At 39.9% G+C, this 21,599-nt stretch overlaps 1 long non-coding RNA gene across 1 annotated transcript in view; it reads right to left on the bottom strand.

Annotated features, from left to right (window-relative positions):
* Nucleotides 1–10,781, bottom strand: part of LOC134004709 (uncharacterized) — a 478,899-nt gene extending 468,118 nt beyond the window's left edge. The window contains exon 1 of the long non-coding RNA XR_009927851.1: nucleotides 10,735–10,781. This is a non-coding gene — a long non-coding RNA (uncharacterized LOC134004709). The remainder of the gene's footprint in view (nucleotides 1–10,734) is intronic.
* Nucleotides 10,782–21,599: the final 10,818 nt, after the last annotated feature.

Here is a 21,599-nt window from a genome sequence, read left to right as displayed (position 1 = left end):
TGTACATTATGTGCATTGTTCTGGTCTTTTTCTTCTGATATCTTCTCACTTAGTATCTTTCATTTCATATGCATTTAGTCTCATCCTTATTTCATCCCCTTTATCTTTTTCTGAAACTCTTTTACCCCTTTCGTTTTTCCTTCTTACCCATTTTTGCCCTGAAGGGCAACACTTTAATTATTTCCCCTCTCTGTCGTGATGTGTGTGCTTCATCAAAACCTGTTAATCTGTTAAATAACTAGCAGGATGAGGGAACCTCCACAGTCATTTTGAATTCAATTACATTTTTTTCCCCAAACCAATTTTCCATATGAGGTCATTGGTGTCTGGGGATTTACGCCTGCCCATTACCTTATCACATAATGTTCTTCATGTCTGGTTCGGCTCTCTTGAATGCTTAGATGACATCTTTTTTTTCCCTCTTAGAATTCTCTGTAGCTGAAAGTGAGAAATGGTTGGGCGGCATGTGACTTTTTGACCTCCCAGCAATGGATTCTGGGTATTGCGGTGAGGTGAAAAGGTGAGTGAGGGAGATTAAAAGAGAGAAAAGGGAGATGTAAGCGTGTTGTGTGTGGTTGTTCGTTAGAGACAGAGCGCAGCTGAACAAGGCTCTAAGAAAGTATGAGCATAAGTTTAAAGTGTGTGCGTATGTGTTTGTGTGTGTGTGTGTGTATATGTGTGTGTGTGTGTGTAAGAGAGAGCAAGTCAGAGTCTAGGTTCTGTGTAAGATCAATTAATTGTGTGCAGCACAAAGAAGAAGCTCATAGTTAGCATGCATGGCAGTAAGCACTATACGAGTGAGCAGAGAACAAAGCGCCACCTACAGAAACCCAAGTGACACCCTCTAGATGTACCAACACAGCGCAGGCACCACCCACACACTGTGACAGGTTATCCCTTGAACACTTTACTGATGATTAGTGTTTGACAAAAGAAATGAAAACAAGACTTATCATGAACACTGTGGAGTTACTGCCCATCCTTTGTTTCCATGGCAATGTATCTTCAGCCAATGCAATCCACTTTATTTTGATTAAACGATCCGCTGGGTCCGAAATCGCATACTAGGCCCTACATACTCAATATGAGTACCATCGTTCAACGTACTTTTGTGTGAATAAACAGGAGTATGCATATTTTTGGATGCACTGAGCTGTAATTAGCAGGCTTGAACATATACGGAGGTTTTGATTTTGAGTACCATCTAAAAAATAATAGTAAATCCTACTACTATTGTTTGCTTGGCTCATCAGGGGAGGGGGCCTTAAAAAAGACAGAAGCTAAAGCTGCCAATTTATGACGGAGGCTGAACTGAGGCGCTGCATGAAAAACTATTATAAGATAAATACGGTGTTTTTCAAAGTGTAAATCATGCAACGATCTACTGGTAAAGCCCTAGAGTATAAATATAGGCTTGCAAATGTATATTAACGTTTGTATGTATGTATAATTAATCCCCTTTAACCTCGAACAATACAACAAGAATGCATCCTTGGATATAATGACCAGGCACTTAATTGTCTGAGATGTTTAAGAGAACTCATTTATCCTTCCTACAAGTAGATCTAGTCTAATTAGCACAGAAGGTTGTTTTCACTTTGATGATTAGCAGTTTAAGATTTGATGAGATGTTACTGCTCTTCAGTGATCGATAATAACAGACAAAGGAAAGTAGAATATGAATACAAACAGATAATTGGATGCTGTCTTTCTTTTCTTATTTGTGACTTTGTTGGACAGCGGGCAATGCAGAGGTAGACAGGAAATGGGGACACAGGTAGGGGCATAACAAAGGTCCACAGCTGGATTCAAATGGACCACCTTGTATACGTTGTAACAATTTCATCTTGGAGTTTCAAAACTACATTATGTAGAAATCTAAGAGTGTAAAGACTGAAGATAGTGAAAGATTTATACGGTTATGAAACACATTTGCAGGAACATCCTGAGACAATGAGCAGCAGATGAAAAGAACATGAAATTAATTAAAATTAAAAAATGAAGATTTAACATGAAACAAGTTTTCATCTGTATATCAAGATACATAAGTGATATAAAAGAGGACAGACTGAAGAGAAAATAATTAATAAATAAGACTTTGCAGCACATATATGCAATATGCTGCAGATAGAAACATTTCATTTCATTACATCCAGCTGGTGCCTCCCTGTCAGCTCTCCTCACTGCTGTGTGTTGTTACACTTCTTGCTTTTTTAATTTGTATTTTTATGTGTGTGTACTCTGCTGCTACTGCAAAAAAAAAAAACCCTGTTTGCAAACCAAATACCCCCCGACTGCGTTAGCAAGTTTAAATTGAATCCTGACTCCAACCTGGGGTTCTGAATACGAGAAGGCAGGACAGCAAAAGAAGAAGAATGAAAACAAAAAAGAACAATATGACTTACCGGGTGGTTGAATGATTGTTGGTACGAATCACACACACACACACACACACACACACACACACACACACACACACACACACACACACACACACACACACACACACACACACACACACACACACACACACAGAGAAACACTTATCTCTTTCTTCATGTTGTTCTCTTTTTTTTCCGCTCTCGTTTTATCAAAAGCCAGCACGGATAATCTTTTTTTTTGTTATCATGAAGATCAACACACACACACACACACACACACACACACACACACACACACACACACACACACACACACACACACACACACACACACACACACACACACACACACACACACACACACACACACACACAGAATTTTTTTTTAAAAAAAGGACATGAAAGCAGTGTAATTATATTCCCATACCTGTATATAGTTACCAGTATGGACTGTGTGTGTGCTTTTATGTGTATGTGTGTGTGTGTGTGTGTGTGTGTGTGTGTGTGTGTGTGTGTGTGCGTGTGTGTGTGTGTGTGTGTGTGTGTGTGTGTAAATTGCTCAGCATTTGATCATGTCAGAGTGTTTCCTGGCAACAAACACACTCGCACACAAATAATGGCTGGCTGGAGACGGTTTCTCCTACAACCACTTTGGATGGAAGGACAGCTGGCAAGACAAAGACACGCAGGTCTATTTTAATTCATTCATAAATAATTTCCGCCCCTTGACTGCCATCGACTTCTTAAAAAATGCTCGTACATTGTAGAGCAGCTCCTCTACACGTCTGGGCCAAGTTCTCTGTATCCTTGTGACAAAATGTTTCTTGGAAGGGACAAACTTCCTCCTCATGAAAGCAGTGAGCATCTTTTCAGTTTGATATGGTCTGTAAATTTGACAGTAGCCACAAAGTCAATTAAGACACACAGCTGTTCATTCCCCCTTTTTTTTCTTATTTTGAGGCCTGATGTGAATTAATTTTGGGGTTTCTTGTTTTGTTCTTGGGTTTCATCACACTTCGATGCCTCCTTATTTGGCAAGTTAATTTCCAGGATCTGTCCTTCAGCTTTGTAATCTATTTTAAAATCTAATTTAGTCATGGAGTTATATATGAACACAGAAACTGAGGAAATGGAAATGCTGAAAAATCCTACTTGTCCAGGATCTAACATACAAGACGCAGGAATCTGGCAATGGAGACCAGGGTTCATATCCTGAATCCTGTATGTGTTTAGGGTTAATGGGTTTATAGTCCTGCCTCAACTTAACGTAGCAGCCCTGCAGATTCTTACGCCGTTGCCTGATGTGCACCTCCAAAAAATTGTAACTACGCGTTGAGACGACGCAGACCGCAAGGGCTGTGATTGGTCTGCACTACATCATTTACAGCATTTTGGCTTCTTCACACTTCTTCACGATAGACCCTTCAGGCCCTTTAGGAACCTCACATCCCCTAGTGTTTGGTGGTGAATTGCACAGCATCATTAAACCCCAAAGCAGAAAGGTTCATGACTGCGTCGAGGCAACGGCGTCGAGGCAACGGCATACCTCCAAACCTGGCTTAAGGCAACAAAAGCATTTTGGTTAAGGTTAGTAAAAGATTGTGGTTTTGTGTGAATGTTAACAATCCAGTTGTGCTTCAAGTGTTTATAGACCTTTGTTCTCTATTAAACCAAGACCATGAACTTTCCCCAAACCTTAACCATAAGTGCTGCCAAACACAACCAATAAAAATTACATACATATTGCAGCATTCAATATTTTGGAGGGGAAAAAAAGTCTCTGAAAATTTCACTCATATGTTCAATACCAACGTTTTTGCAAATCCCCTCATTTTGTTGAGAGAAACAATTTTCATCCAGCATTATATCTCCAACAAAACATATTCATGCATTATAGTAAAATATAAACATCGTTTCTAGGAGACAGTGCTGCTTATTTGATGCAGAGTAATGCTGGGAAAATAATGCTGGTGGCGTATCCTGATGGGTCAAATGTTAGCAGTGTGAGGGCGTAAATAGAAAATAATGGTTCCAGGTGTTTTGATGTTTGTCAACCACAATTGATGAGTGTTGCAGTTGATGAGTGTTGCCCGGATAATAAATACAATGTATAGGTAGCAATTAAAGAATGATTTCAGAGGTTCCTGGAGACTTTGACACTGAGTATCATTAAGAAAAGATTAAATGTTGGTTGTTGCAGGTGGGCTGCACAGTTTCTCCAACACCCTCACACTTCATGACGGGCTTCATGACTGACTTACAATAGCTTGAATCATGGAGCTACTATGACTGAATGTTAAAGGCAAAGGAAGATCTCAAATAAGAGTTTTCCTCATTTCATACAAAGCAGACTATAACCTTTTTATTTAAAAGGTCAACTTATAGTTTTCACAGGAATACACATACATATATATTCAACAGTTTGCCTCCAACCAATGACTCCACCTTGGTCCAATCTTTGAGAAGCCCCATTATGAAGCACAGACAATCAATGTGTTGTTTCTTGCTTTGCCTTTTTCAAGCTAAAATATGTTTAACATATACCGAAAAATCACATGCATTGTCTCAATTAGCTTCAAAAGGCCACAACAGCAAGGAGTTTCCACTCAACCATAGTCTGTGACTAGACAAGTAAAAGCTTCCCTAAAAACATACAGTAAAATAATTTACTTAAGTGGGGAAAAGATGTCATAAAGAAGAAAGTATACAAGTAAAAATCCAAAGCACAAGGGGTTTGAAATCCAGCAATTGGATTAAAATCAGTCTTACTCTAATGCTTGCACCAATACTAATGTAATAAATCCAAACAGCGAGCTTCTGCATGTCTCCTCAGGTGACATCAAACTCTCTGCAGTTTAATATGATGCACCAGCAGGAAAATCTTCCTTCTCTGAGCTGAGCTCCCCTCTGCTGACATGTGAGCAGCACTCAGGCAGAGGCGAGCTGTCAGCAGCAGTGTGAAGGCGACAGCCTGCAAAGTCAACAGACCGATGCTGACAACGCCACAGCGGAGACAGCTCGTTAAGGAACCTCGTTAAGAGACCTCTCGTTAAAGGGGAATTTCAACCGAAAAAACACATGCTGAAGTTCAACTCAGAAATTATATGAAACACCCAGGAACTGTGACACTTAACAACGGAGAATCTGTCATAAGTTTAAGAGTTGAATAACTTAGTGTCTGTACTTCTGTGCTTGGTTCTTGATCATCTATGATCACAGATCTGACGCCATTATCAAACTTTTTTCATAGAAAAGTGTTTTTGTGTGCAGTCCCTGTGTAAGATATCCAACACTACTTGAGGAAATGCAAGGCTTTCATTTTTCTAATGAATGAAATGTAGATTATTCCAGAGTTGTATACAGATGGTGGACACATGGCAATAAAAAACACTGCATTTGCAAGGTATTGTTCCACCAGGAGCCTTCAGAGAAGCTTCAGTGTAAGGATGTGCGATGTATATCTTGTCTATAATGATGTCTTAAGTGTTGTTTTAATAATGTGCGAGCTGACGTTATCATGCATGCCCCTCACTTTGCAAAAAACAATCTCAAAGAGCCTTGAGAGTCCATGCATTCACTGCCGCTCATCTAAATCTGATCTACAAGCCATCAATGCAACATAACGCATCGCTTTGATGGCTTGCAGATGAGTTGTTGATCTGTTGTGGGATTTAATGCACATGCTCATCGTTCACTACGCTGGAAGTTAGCAAGCAGCGTAGCAGCAAAAAAACATAGTTGTCATCAACTCTCTTGTTGTCACCCGTGCTGAGAAAAGGGTGATGGTGGGGGCGGAGAATTATTTATTCAATATATTAAGATGTGCTATATCAGGATAGACATCATTATCAGGATATGAATGACCTTATATTGAGATATGAGGTTTTGGTCATATCACCCAGCTCTACTTCAGTGTTCAGTTCATATTCTCAGAGTTATTTGTTGTTTTGATGAGTGCGGTCTGTCCACATGACTCCAAAATCTTCTTCAGATCATTGTCATATTCAAACCAATCATTGAGCTTTGTGTTCTATCTGAAAGCATCTGCATTCAACATCATCCACCCATTTATTTAAAGTATTTAATCCTTTAATTCTATATTTATATGTATAGTTTTAAGCCCACATAAATACAACAATGCTTTGCTTTTTTCATGTAGTCTTGGAGACACTATAACAAACATATTCACTATACTTTAACTTAGCAAAGTCTCATTTTCTGCTCTAATAGCTATAATAAATTGATGCATTATTATCTGAAAATGCAGATAATCATTTCCAGTGCAGCGGGTGGCCAACACTGGTTGATTTAACTCACAGTTTTTCTGACATTTGAAACACTGGCAGGTGTTTATTTGGCAGTCGTCCTAAACAAGCTGTATTGTTGTTTATTCTATTTGAATACAATGCAGATTACTATGTTAATACCACTGCTCCTGTTTGTGTTTCTACTGATTTAGTATCCAGACAAATATTTCTGCTGGTGGTCTCAGTGTAAAGTTGAAAATTAAATGAAAATGTCAGCTGAATGACAATTTAAATGTCAAATATAAATGTACTGTGTATGTGTAGGTTGTCAAAAAGTTTTCCTAACGCGTTCAGTAGAGTTTCAAAACCAGAAGGATAACTGATGAAATTCATGACAGTTCTTCAATATACAGGACTGGACAGCAGTGAGGCTGCAGCAGCGTTTTCCAGTCACCAAGATAAGCTGCAGACAGTGACTCAAACTTTTCGAAGTCTCCAATATTTTAAATATTTAAAGCTGCTCTTAATAGTGTGGTTTTATATCAACAATGAATCAATGACCCATGTCTAATGTGAAATGGGTCTCTCTTAGTTACAAACCCCACAGGGAAATCTGTGCAGTTCCCGCCAGCTTTATTGAGCTTTTTAGGCTTTCATGGTTCATTGTTTTTGTTTCCTGGCCCACAACTCCACTCACATCAACCGCCTTGTTTCCAGAAATAACAGGTAGCTGTTCTCAGCAGAAAAAAGCTCGGAGAAATCCACAGTAAGCTCCCTGTGTGAATGAATGTAAGGCTGCCTCGTGTCCATTGAACATATAAACAAGCAACATATTTGCTGTATTACATTTATATGGTGAGTTATTGTTGTTAGTTTGGTAGTATGGTGAGTTACTGTTAGTTGTTGCAGCTTTAAGGTTTAAATTTAAAGGATTTTTGACTTACATTTTTGAAGACTGGTCGTTTATTGTCCAGGTGTCCAAAGAAGATCTGAATTTATATGTAAGAATATGTTAAATATTCATAAACCACAGTAAGAAACAAAGCCCTTGATACAATACTTATGGTACAAAAGCTATATTTAAAAACTGCATATTGAATGCTTTCCCTGTGGTGATTGTAAATTCAACATTATTAAGCTTGTATCAATTTCCAGTAGGTTAGTGCAATAACAAATTGACATAAATGGACATAAATTTACATAAAATCTACAATTATTTTGTAGAGAAGGGATAATTACCATATTTAAACATTTTTTAAAGTATCTTTGTACTATTATTTCTCGGTTGTAAAACCCGAATTCACTGTGTGTCCAACAACTTTAAAGCCTAAACCTACACTTTCGCCCGTTCCAACGCGCACAACAACACAAACACGCTGTCTCGATAGAGCGAAGCCGACAGTAATCAGATTCATCCAGAAAGGTCAAGGCTTCCACATTTCCATAAGGAGTCTTTCACTGCCTAAACACATTACTCAGTGAATTAAATTCAATAACCTCATTTCCACATACACACACACATATGATTGAGCAATCCATATTTATACTATTCACACCATTATTATGACCCCACTTGCACGTGTATAGATTATTTATAGCTCAACAGCAGGTTGTGTTTCTGCATATTCGCATAATCAGAGTCACCCTGACCTTACCTGATGACAGAGAGATGATACAACAAGAGACAACAAGACATAGACAACAGATAATCTTCATATCAGCCTTTATAAAGTATAGACAGCAGTCAACAGACACTTTTGATAATTGCAGCCAACCGCTGTCAACACATTCTCTATTATTGGACACAAAATTTGAACTTAAGAGCAAAGAAAAAAGAAATCCTCACAATAAAAAAGTGAGTCGGTATCTTCAAGTCTGTCACGTCTCTGACAAACTATGGCCTCAGAATATTTACCTTTCAAAACTGTGTTAATTGATAATATTTTAACAGCTGAGACAAAGACAGCAGATGTCTAAAATGAATCAAAAACTTAATTCTTTCGCTTTCAAGTCTCAAGTTCTGACTTGGCCATTTTCATTCGTCATGTTGCTCTGAGTTGTTGCAGTTTATCAAATAGGTTACAGAAATTTAGCAACTATATCGAGAAAAATTGTGTGTCGTATGCCTCAAAGTGCATAGGGGGCTCTTTCATACCATCAGCCATCAGACTGTACAATACTCCCAATACCTCCCATCCACACTTATGTTTTATATATTTATTGTATATCATATTTTGAAATGGTTTTATTGTTTATTTTATTTAATTTTGAATTTTTCTTTTACTTTTGAAAATACTATTTTGAATTTTTGAATTGGTAACTGAGAAAAGTTTATAAAGCAAAAACTAACCGTGTAATCTGAATAACAATAAAGATCCTTGTTCCTTTATCCACAAAGAGCTGACATTCATTTGTTAAAACACACTCACACACACACACACACACACACACACACACACACACACACACACACACACACACACACACACACACACACACACAAACACACACACACACACACACACACACACACAATACATTATCTCTCACTATTACAAAATCTGCACCGCTGGTTCAATCTTTATTCTTTGCTCTGGGTGACAGTCCCTGTTGTGTTAAAAGCAGATTAAAAGCAAATGTGACTTGACTTGGATCAAATGAAACCTTCTCCTCCCTGGTTTGACCTTTCAGTCGAGTCCATCCTCTTCTAATTTCGTTATATAGAGAGAAAGCTGCAGAACCGGAGGACAGAAACAGCTCAATAACTCAGAGCTGCTCTCTACATTTGAAGAGTAATTCAGCTTCATACGATAATTATTCTACTTTTTAGTTTGACCTTTTGAGTCAATTCACATGTGATGATGCATCTGAAGTCCCTTAGAATTTATTTATGTCTCCTACAATCACGTTTTCCGCTTTTAATAATAAAGGCTTATTAGATAACTCTTATTTTTATTAAGGATGAGGTGTCAATCAATATTGAGAATTGCTGGATAACTGTTTAATCATTTGTTGTAGAAGAAAGGAAAATACTTGATTTGTGCCTCTGGTAACTTATAGGGTTTTATTTTTGACACATCAAATAAATGAAAATATTAGTTGTGAAATTCGCCTAAAAGAATGGTTGCTGCCCACAAGACCATCATGAAAAAAATTGACGTACAAAAGAATTTACAAATGTTACATTTCACACATATTTAACCAGATTATTCAGGAAATATTTTGTCCTTTTGAACTCCTTTACTGCATGCAGTTAACTGAATGCATGCAAATGTCCTTCTGAGGTTGAGATCCTAATATATGGATGTATAAATTGTTTCTGTTTGGTTGGTCTGCAGATTTTCTAAACATTATTCTAGTGCTGACTGTCTTTACTGAATCTTAAAACGTTTTAATGCTGTAATGGCACATTTTCCACGTCTTTCACCCAGTTCTCATCTCAACAATGCAAAATGCTTTTTGAGCCTGCCTGCTCCCTTTCACCTCCACCAGGGCAGGATATGGATTTGTCTTGGCAAAAATCAATAAACGCAGTGGTCTGAGTGACCTGGTCAGTCAGTGTATTTAGTAAACCTCCCGCCTATGTAACAGAAAACCAGCGACTAAGCATTAGTGGCTCGGTTCAACCTTTAAGCAGAGCCAAGCGCTTGTGTATTTAATCCCTTTATGAAGTGCTGCGGGGGTTAAGGCTAGCAGAGAGATCCTGGAGTGTTGTGAAGTGTGGAAACTGTGTGAAAATGGCTGATGGAGAGACCAGTCCTTCATGAATATGGATCACAGCTGAGAGTTGAAGATGGAAATAATGTGGGTTTCATATGAATATGAGAGGTTATACAACCCCAAAGGCCTGTACCTACTTTGTTAATAACACAAAATTATTAGCTTCACTTCGGCATTCACTCAATCATTGTCACTTTCAAATCATAGTTAATTTTCATTGCAGAAATGGACTGAGGGAGCCGCAGACTGAAAGAACTAAGAGACAGACTAAAGGCCCATTTATGCTCAATGTTAAATACGTATACGGATAAGGACGGAGCCTTCTGTCCGTCCTCTGTGTTCATTTCTTCCCAATTTCTGCACGTTTCCAAAAAGCTTACAGATACCATAGACTGCATATAAGAAATGGACGTAACATCCGTGACGTCACCCATTGGTTTGTGCACTGCTGCTCGGAAGCCAATAGTATCGGATCTGGGCAGCGCCATCTTGAAAATTTCAGGTGCATGCCGGGAGAAATAAAAACACGGATTCTACTTATATGGGCATCAGGAGGAGCATGAGGCGCCCTCCTGAACCTGTGAACCAATCAACCTGTCAATCACGACGTAGCCACGCCCTAATGCATACCCTGCTTTATCGTCAAATATAAAATCAGGGAGGCCAAAATTTCACAAATGAACATCATACTGCATTGAAGAAGGCTTTAAACTAGGGATTGAGACCATAAACACATTTTGAAAACGTTTACTGAGGTTAGAAATCAAGTGAGAAGTTGGTGAATTCTCCATTGACTTGTATAGAGACGGAAGTCCTTTTGACACCAAAACGGTCACCCCCTGGTGGCCTTTTGATAGAATGCAGTTTTAAGTTACTTCCGCGTTAGCATCATTTCAGAGGACCGGAACTCCCCGCCTGACAGATACGGACCAAACGGAGCAGTACCACCGGAAACCGTGGGCGGCAGTGTTGCTGTCACTACTCGATACGTAGCACGAGTGAGACACGAAGAAGAAATAATAATGGCGGAACTTTTTGAAGAAAGTTTTCTTCGAGTTAGTAAGAAACTTTCAGCATATATATGATGTTACTTCGCCTGGGCACCGGGATAAACTAATGCTACAGAACAGTCGCCATGTTTGTTTTTCAGTTTGTTGTGGTCATAAACGTTTGACTCTGCACCGCCCCCTGGTGGATGTATTGGTTAACATCCATGCCAACGTAAAGGACGCATGGAAGTATGTGAGCAGTGACGGTAACATCGTTTGAAAAGGACGGATACATTTTCGTACGTACGTTGACCATAAATGGGCCTTAACACATGTTGGTTTTGGTCTTTTCATGGGATTTGTTTACTGTAAGGACATAAGTTCTGCCTGAGTGCGTTCTGATTTGTACTGACAGGCAACAGAACCAGAGTAAACTTATATATAAACGATGCTGCTTCATTAAAATATCAGACAATCAATACAAACTTCAGGCTTTTGGCCTTGTATGTCCCTAATGAAGGGATTGTGTTGATGTAATATGAAGTATTCATGCAGTAAGAGCTTCAAAGTTTAAAGTAGAGTGTCCTTTAGATGTATTTTTGTATTGTTAATTTTGACAGCGTTGTCTTCACTTCACTTCCCAGAACACCAGAGCACTGTTTTAATCAAAGAGCTTCTCCGTCAGTATAAATACTGTTGCTGTGAACAACACTGGCTGACAGCCTGAACTATTTTTCATGTATTCTAAATTGAAATGTCACAACAAGGATTTAGGTTTCCTGTCAAGTAAAAGGCTGTCGGTAAATGCTTTTGAATGAAATACAATCTGCCTTTGTCAGTACAGGAGATAACTGAAGTTTTTTTTTTCCTCTCTACTGGATGCAGCTACATCTATCTTGACAGCGAGGAACAAGAATAGGAAATATTGTTCTCTTTTCACCCAGAAGGGTAAGGAATGGCCAGCGACATGATGTTTGACAGACAGGACTTTTGTGTTACATGACAGCTAAGCAGTTTCTGCTTGACAGTATTCAAAAGAACAGGTTGTTGTAGCGGCTGCAGCAGAGCTTAAGGGTTGGAGTCGGATGCATACACACAAAATCCCCATATGTACACATGCTAAATGATGCACAGGGCAAAAAGTCAGGTTTTCAGGACTTTAATTGTTAAGTTGTTCTGTATTCAGAAAGAAAATAATACCCTAAAATATCACATGCTTCCAGATCAAATTAAATACTGTCTTCATAAATGATTCTGCACTGCATTCATGAGTCTCTACTAAACACTAAAAATACAAATGTGCACATATTTGCTGTAGCTGCTGATGTTTCTGCTTCAACAGTACATGATTGGAGTCCGAATTAACCCTCAAAACACACACACACACACTCTCACACACACACACACACACACACACACACTCTCACACACACACACACAAACACACACACACACTCGAAACCACACACAACGCTCAGCATGAAACATGAGCTCATTTGATGTGGAGTGGAAAAGACTTTTCACACATAAAAGCAGACTAAAAGAGAGGGAATGAAAATGAGCGGTGGTTGTATTTGAAAACAAATTACAAATTTACACATGCAAACATTGCATCACGCTCTTGTAAATATAATTACGTGCATTCCAAACCGATTTTGCGCATTTGTATTTGTGCAGGTTTTAAACATTAGGCACACAGGATCTTCTTGACTTGAGCAGCTGAAGTATTTTCCTTTTCTTTTATGCTTTGAACTCAACTGTATTTTCACACTGCGCCACAGTAATAAAAGCACACACTCATGACACATTATACATTCATTACAAAACATGAAATTAGTTAGTTCAATAACTCGTGAAGAAAACTAAAATACAGAAAGCTCTACTAGCAGCCTCCGATGTTCATTACACCCCACAAGAATAAAGGTCAACAGACTGAATTTGCTTTGAATCTGGTTACAAACTTCTGAGTCACTGCACACATCTCTGATTTGCTCAGCACTTCAAATCATTTCGATGTTGCTCATTGTTCACTGACAGCTGCTTTCCCTGATTGCATAAATAATAAATCTACCAGAGCTTTGTAAGCAGGATTGAGAATGGAGACATCACTTCCAACATTAAAAAAAAGTGGCAAATTTACAGAAATAGCAACTCTTAACTGCCAACCGCTGCCAAAGCTTCTGCTTTGACTGAAAATACCACTGGTGTAACAAATATATCAGTCGATACTCATTGGTTGGTGTCATACTAAATTAAATAATGGCCCCTTATCCTAATCATGCACAGTATGTCAGACTGAATGAATGAAGTCAAAAGAAACAGCCTCTCAGTCTGATTATCAGGTTATGTGTAGCTGTGTTGTTGCTGTCTGCTGATTGTGGTCTTGTTCTCGAGTATCTTGTGGAAAAAAGGCTGTAATCTCAAGAGACTGCCTGGCTAAATAAAGATTAAATAAAATAAATAAAAATAAATCCAGTTAATCCTCAGAGTGGAATGAGAGATATTTGTTGTGTTCTTGGAGAGACTTTAATGTGGAAAATTTGACCTGATGGAGGCTTTAGTGGACAAGTTGGTCAAAATAAAATGTCTTAAAATCCATTGCAAGTATTTTAATCTAGCCAGCTGCTCCTGAAGTTGTTTTCTGGACCAAAGTGTTCAAAAAATAGACCAATCTTACAATCCTGCATGTTCTGACCAAAAACAATACTGCATTAAAAATGTAAGGGTCTTCCCGTGCAAAGAATATGAAACCAATCCAGGATGCCTAACTGAGTAAGAGACTCAAAAACATTCAATATACAAAGAATGTAATCATAAATATGCACCTTTTTATCATCCAATCATGGTTTTGCCAGACGAAGTTAAAGTTACATCACAGATGTTGAGTCAGGTTTGAGTCAGGTGGCCTCACTGAAATGTATGCGTGGGCTGCAACTTTTAAAAGCACTGATAATGTTGGTCTGAATCACTGAAACACTCCTAAAACTGACACATGAAAGATGAATATGGAAATAATAATCACAGAATTAAAGAAACTACTCCTATAGGACATATCACAATAAAAAAAATATCAAGTATCATTCTTGCAAATGTAATTTCATAGATTTAAAAAACCCATTTGGCACCTTTGTGAGTCTCTTCTACTGTTATTAAAATGTGCAAATGTACACACGCAGGTCCACATTAACACAGATGCTGTCACATAAACCCTGATCCTACATGACCATCCTCCCTGTGTGTGTGCAGGGGAGCTGACACCTGGATGTGGTCTGTGATTTGTGAAGCAGTTTCGGTGTAGGAGGCTTCAGGGGCAGATTAAACTATAACTCAGCACTTGGCTGCACAGCATGGCACACAGATATGCATGAGGTGTGGTGGCTGGAAATGCATGTGGAAAAAACCCCACACACACATGAAAGAAAAAGCACACCTAGGCTGCATCAGATTTCCACTTATGTACAACAAACTGCACCTTAAACTGAGCTAATTCAGCCTGAAGACTTTACATATTTCCCTCCTTTGCATCCTTTCCTGCTTTTTTTGTTTTTAAATTCACATTACCCCTCCCCCTACCTACCTCCTTTCATTCTTTCAGCACATGCTAATACAAGGTATAAATCACAGCAGCCAAAATGCAGCGCAGGCAAGGCTCAGATTAACAACGCGTTTCCTTATATGGTATAATCGGTCACATGATACATGATCACACAGGCAGGTTGGGAGCAGATTTGTACTCATGGAAAACTAACTTCATCTGATAAGAATAATTCAGACCATCCTTTATCCACTTTATTCATCTATTAGCCAATCCTTCCCCCTTTTTAGCCTCCTCTTTTCAATTACCCTCCTTTTATCCCCTTATCTTGTGCTCTCACTTACATGAAGATGGACAGCTGATATATGCAGTGTGGGTCACAATTTATTAACTTGAGGAATATAAAAACTGATGTTGTCTCAGAACACCTTTCCATCCTTCTTGAATATTTATATATATATATATTGTGTATAGTAATGTCTTTTTGTCTGGTAGTTGTAGGATGTGGCACAATTTCTGAGCCATCAGACATAGACGCCTTTAAAAAAAAACAACAGATTTCTTGTTTCTTTTTTATCTACCACTTTAGCCCACACTGAAATATCTCTCTCTGTATCAACTATTTGATGGATTGTCATGACAATTTGTGCAGAAATGTACCAGATAATGTATCTAAATGACGTTGGTGATCCCCTAACTTTTCTTTTAGTGCCACCATGAGGTTGTGAATTTGATTGAAACCTCTTGACAAACATCGGAAGGATTTAAAATGTATCAGACAGTCATGTTCCCTTCAGGAAAACTGGTGGTGACCCGCTCACTTTTCCTTTAAAGCTGACACACATACACTTAACCATACCTGCACATACAACATTTATTTTCAACAGTATCACTTATATGACTCATCTTTGAATGAACTGACAGCAGTCTGAAGGAATCGGGATGGGTACAAGGAGGTAATTATGTGATCAGACCACTTCTACTTCTCTTGCCAAGGTATGCAGTGAGATGTGTCATAGTTTAGGTAAGACAGTTGTTGAGACTGTTTTAGCAACTAACCATAAATTAGTCTTAAGTCTGAGTAAGTGGACGTGGGATGCTGCGATGGACCTTTCATTTATGGCTGAAAACATTTTATCGAATCTCAAGGCCTCGACATAAAATGAGCTTTTGTCTTCATAAACCTTCTTTCTGATGTAAGTATTTGTAAGGAGAGAGTAGTCCATCGATTTTTGTAAACAGATAATCTGACAATCAATCGGCCCCAGGTGTGTGGTGGTGAGAAAGTAAAGCAAGGTTAGAACTTCTTTCTCAAGTTGTCTTTATCATTCTTCACAACTATTTGTCACTTTATTTTATGTGCTAACGAGTGCAATTCTATTAATACCTTCAAGGAAAGTGAAAGTGCGTGCCTACAAAGTCAATGCAACAGACACAGAATTCGACAAATACAGTAATGAAGTCTGACATAAAGGACGCTGGGTGTCTTGGACCAGCTGCTTCTATCTGTGAACTCACAGACGAGAGGGACTTACAAAGACAACAGTTGCCTGGTTGTCATAACCGGCTGTCCAAACAGAAATGTGATGAAGATCATGGTGGTATGTTTGAAAGCCCCAGAACATCTACATAATGGACCTTATGTGGGGTTTTTTGGTGCTTTATTTTCACTGATTCCTCATTGTGGGGTCAAATAAAACTTTAACCTACAACATGTATTGTTTTAATTCAGTGGAGAGTTAACATTGATACAGATTCTGCAGACTTCAGGCAGTGATGATAAACATCTAGATATTGTTTTACATGCAGACTAGTAGGCTAAATCTGATCCACACTTAAGGGTTTCCTTCCTTCTTTCCTTGCATCATTTGTCCTCTTTTCACTTTTAAAATGAAATTACATCTGATCCATGCAAATTCAGCATGTTTGAAAAGTTTCTGCTTCCTGATGTGTTCCCTCTTGCTTATAAATGTCCCCTCCTACTTCCCTTCCTTTTCCTTTTTTTTAAAATTTGACCTACCTTTCATTTGTCCTGTCCATCTTAATTTAAACATTTATTGCCCCACTGTGCAGTAACCAGTGATGGGAATAATAGTCCATGGGCCAGACCAGATGTCGGTACCACTCAAGGTGGCAAAGGTTACTTATCATTTTTGAAAACCTCCATGTCTGTAGATATTATTTTTGTATGATAACCCTTCCTGAGTCACAGCTATATTACAGTTATCAGCTGTTGAAGTTAACTTCCCCCATGGAAAAAATGCATTTTAGACGTTGGTACATATCTTGGTTTAGGCTCAGGTTCAGAATATTTTTCAATGTTTAAAAATATTGTGTTTAGTATCATTTTAAAGGGGACACTCTAAGCTTTCATTTAAGCCCTTTTGTAAATCTTTATGACAAGTACAGTGATCACTGGAGCTCATCAAACTTTTAGTCACACACGTTTTTCCACAATTTTCGCCTAAATCATTTACTTTCTTTTAGTCCTGTGACATAAAGGAACATCAGGGACACAAAACGTTAATATAAGAATACTCACAGGACTCCAAGGATTCAGGAAATGTATAACATACCTATATTACTCAATTCCGAGGGGTGATTTTCAGCCTTTTATTTTAAGCGCAGCTTTACTCAGAAAGTAACCAGACCAAAGTCAGTTAGTTCAAAAAGGTGTCTTTATACATTCTTTCCAATAGACAATGAGTATAATAAGTTACCACAGTGATTTAATAACTATGAAAAACTATGAACAACATTGACATTTGCATGAACTTGGTCAGTGTGGGATATATTATAATTAATGTTACTGGTATCAAGCTCTATGTGCACTTAGATTGCGTTAACAAGGGTAACCAGGTCCAGAATCACCACACTGAGCATCAAGCTATACTACTACTACTACTATTACTATAACAGTAATACCATCAGAATTGTATTACACTGTGTTACTCATCAAACTGATCATCTCTTTCATCATCTGACCCCCTAAGTTCAAAGTATGGTTCTGGATCATCCAATTGCTTTTGGTTATTACAGGTCTGTAACCTGCACATGTCTGTGCAGGTTAGTCCATTTGACAGGCACGTGCAACTTGGCAATTTGCATGAACGCACACACTTGCATGATAGCAGCTCCAAGACCACATCTGGTGCAGGTGGGGAGCGCATCCAGTGAATGGCCAGCTTGCCATCATTGTCTGTCCATCCATACTGAGTAGGGCTTGGCGCCACAGGAGTAGCTTGCAGACAGCACTTCCAGATTGCTGCCTGATAGTTGGCTCGTTGAGCATGCATGAAGAGACAGTCTCTACATGGTGGCAGTTGGCTGGACTCGACTTCTCCCCTTTTAGTGCAGAAGAGCTGGTAGCGCAATTCATTTACCTCAGCAGTGCTGCTATTAGCAACATACATGCGACAGGTAAACTGCTCAATTTTCTGGAATAGCTCATCACTCACATTCCATGACTTTCCCAGTTGGCTGAAAGTCTCTTGGCAGGAAGTGTCCTTTCTGACCATCTTCAGGGCATTCAGCTTCCCTCGACCGGCGAATGCACTGACAGTGTCACAGCCTGTGAAGGCGTGGAAGCCAATTAGGCTGTCACAGATGCTGTTTCCAAGTGAGCTTACCAGTTTGCTGATGTCAACAAAACGTGTGCGGTTCTGTGTCCCACATTTCTGGTAGATGGGACAGGCAATGTCTTTCTGGAAGCCAAGACAAAGCACCATGACATCAGTGTCCTCAGCTGTTATGATAACTGCTTTTGAGCCTGCATTAGCTGCATGCAGTGCATGCAGGAGCAAACGTGTGTCAGCTTCTTCATGGGTTGAGTGCAACTCTGCTACTTCCTCACACTTATCGTTGGTCAACTTGTAGCAGGTTTCCTCACAGGTCATGTACAATACCTTACCATGAAGCATTTTTCTGTATAGTGGGCCTTTCCACTCTTCCACCAGAAATTTAATGAGACTGGTCTTGTTGGAGGGACTGCAAAGGAATTTTCGCCACTGCCTGACATGGTGACCCCCTGTGAGGTTCTTGTACTGGAGTGTTGTTTCTGCACCCCGGTTCAGTCGTTCAGCACCTTTGATTGAAGTCTGGCAGTAGACATCAAAAACAACATCAATCCTCTCACTTTGTGCTCCTTCCTGGAGAACCTGAGTCAAGGCTGACTCTGCCACCTGTGCAAAGATTTTGTTGTCACCATTCATTTTCTGCACCAGGCTCATCCCATCAATGATGCAGGTAGATGGGGTTGGGATGTGTTCTGTAGGAGACACATTCTTTTCAAGCTCTCTGGCGAGTGCAGCCTTGTTTGTCTTTCGTAAGGACCCATCAGGATTTGCCAGTGCCCATGGCAACGGGCCTAGTGGGTGAGCAAGGACATCCCTCATATTAACCTTCCTGCTTTCAGCCACAAGGATCATGTGGCTGAACAGATTTCTATCAGCCTTTAGAACCACCTCCTGAGCTTTCTTTCCATGAGTTCTTTTTATGCTGATATTTGAGAATGTTTTCAGACTTTGCTTGGTCATCTTGTCATGGAATTTTAAAGGTGGCGGGTCCTCTTCTAACCGTGTTTGCTTGAATACCTGGTAGGCCTTTTCTCCTATCTCAGGAGCTCTCAAGAGATCCCTGCTCACATCAGGTGGAGCAACGGAGCCCGTGGAGAGGTTACCCAGACCAATGCCATTGGGGGCCATAGGATTGAGCCAGGTATTCTCCATCAGGTCAATGAGAGACTTGACATCTTCTTCATCTCTTTTGATCCTTGGACCTTGTAGATCCGGATGGGACAGCTGGGAACTGCCTTGACCTATCAGTTCTCTCAGCTGTCTGAGGTACATGCTTCTGTACTCGGCTGTTAGGTAATATTTGGTCACAGCTCCTGGCTTCAAGCTGAATCCCTTTGTCCCTCCAGCTGTCTGGGTGTCTTTGTTCACAGTTTCTTCAATAGCTTGATCAACAGGGATACAGCCAAAGGGATTGGTGGAGCCCAGTTGCACTGAGAAACCTCCTTCCATGAATTCTCTGTACACATCTGGGTGTGTGATGGGCAGCTGAGACATCTGAGCATAGTAGTAGGGAAGGTAGCGTGCATAATTCATTCTGTCGTAAGCAAAGCACCAAGGGATCATTGCTCGAATACTTGCCAGGTGCAGCATCCAGTCTCCCTCTCTGGATGCTCGAATGAGCCCCAACAAAATTTCCACCATGTCCAAATAGGACATCCAGAACGCTGAGAGACTGCCATTTCCATCCCTAAGAAACTCCCTGTAGACTTCAAAAAGCTCCATGATGCGTGTACAAGAGCTGTTCTCAAGGACCTCCTTTAAAGCGGCTTGTGAGACCTCTTTCCCAAGGCTGTCAATTGCCCTCAATGTGTCCTCCAGGTGAACCATGTCATTCAGGTGAGTTGCTTCCAACCAGGACAGGAAACCATTCCATGTCAGCCGCATGAGAGCTTCATACAGAAGCTTGTGTAATCGCACTGCCCTGTTGTACTTGCGGCCATCCATAACACCAGCAACAGAACCTTCTGCAATAACACCAGATTCAATGCAGAGATCTCGGAGTCCAGCATCTTGAAAACGCTTTCCTATTATTCCAAGCAACGTGCAGATGGTGTGGAATACCCCAAGCCTGACAATTATATGTTGGAACTTGTCACTGTGTTTCCATGTAATCTCAACGGCCTTCGCATAAAGGGCTTGGTCAAAGACACAGACAACCTTGTTCAGGCTTAATTGTTGCATGATTCTCAGTGACTGATTGAGCACCTCGTTGACAGTAGACATTTGTGTTGCTGGAGCATTGATGGTAGGTAGATAGCCTACATTGTTGGGGATAACGACCATCTCATCTCGAGTCAGGACATTGAAGCCTGTCCAGCTGCTGACTGACTGTCTTTCCTGTTGTGACATGCGTGCAAGGAACCAAACAACGTTCTTCTTTCTGGCAAGCTGAGTATTAGCCGAGGTACTGTTATCTGCACTTTTGCTTTGTGGTGGCCCCACCCGTTGTCCAGCGTTGTAGGTAGGCAACGTTAGTGCAGGTGCCCTGATGCTTCTCTGCTTTGTTTTGGCAACAGTGGGCTTGGCTTGGACAGGAACTTGGTCGACTTTCTTTGCTTGAACAGCGATTCCATTAACTCTGTGAGATGTTCCCTCACCACTTACAGTTTCTTCAAGGCGATCAATATTGTCCCAAGCTAAAGTTGTGAATATACCAGGGTGGATGTTAGCAGGCAAGGCTATGTCACTCCCTAATGATGAGAGTTTCTGAAGGCAAAGGGCAGTATTGATCTCCTCCATCTGTGAATAAGACACACAGTGACCAAGTCGATTTAGGATGTTTATCAGCTCTACATTCCCTGTCAATGACTTGATACTAAATGGAAGAATGACATGCTTGGAAGGCTTGATCGTTCCACATGTCACTGCATATACTATGTCTTGTCCAAATGATTGCAGAAGCCGCTGAACTCTCTGGGTTGCATGATCAAGATCATTAGAGCCTGTGAGTAGATAGCAAAGTAAGACACTGAGCGACTCTGGAATGGTAGGACATTCTACTTCTGGTTTGACTTCAGGTGGCCAGGACTGAGGAACATCTTGACTCTTGATGTCTGCTCTCAATGTAATGGCTGCTCTGGCTATAGCATCTTGAGCACCAATACTTTTAAGGATGTGTAGCTCTTGAATAAGAGACTGGTTTTGTTTTATAA

Source organism: Scomber scombrus, chromosome 3, assembly GCF_963691925.1.
Source record: "Scomber scombrus chromosome 3, fScoSco1.1, whole genome shotgun sequence".
Lineage (NCBI taxonomy): Eukaryota > Metazoa > Chordata > Actinopteri > Scombriformes > Scombridae > Scomber > Scomber scombrus.
The sequence above is the reverse complement of the archived record's forward strand: the minus strand, read 5'-3'. Positions and strand labels throughout refer to the sequence as shown.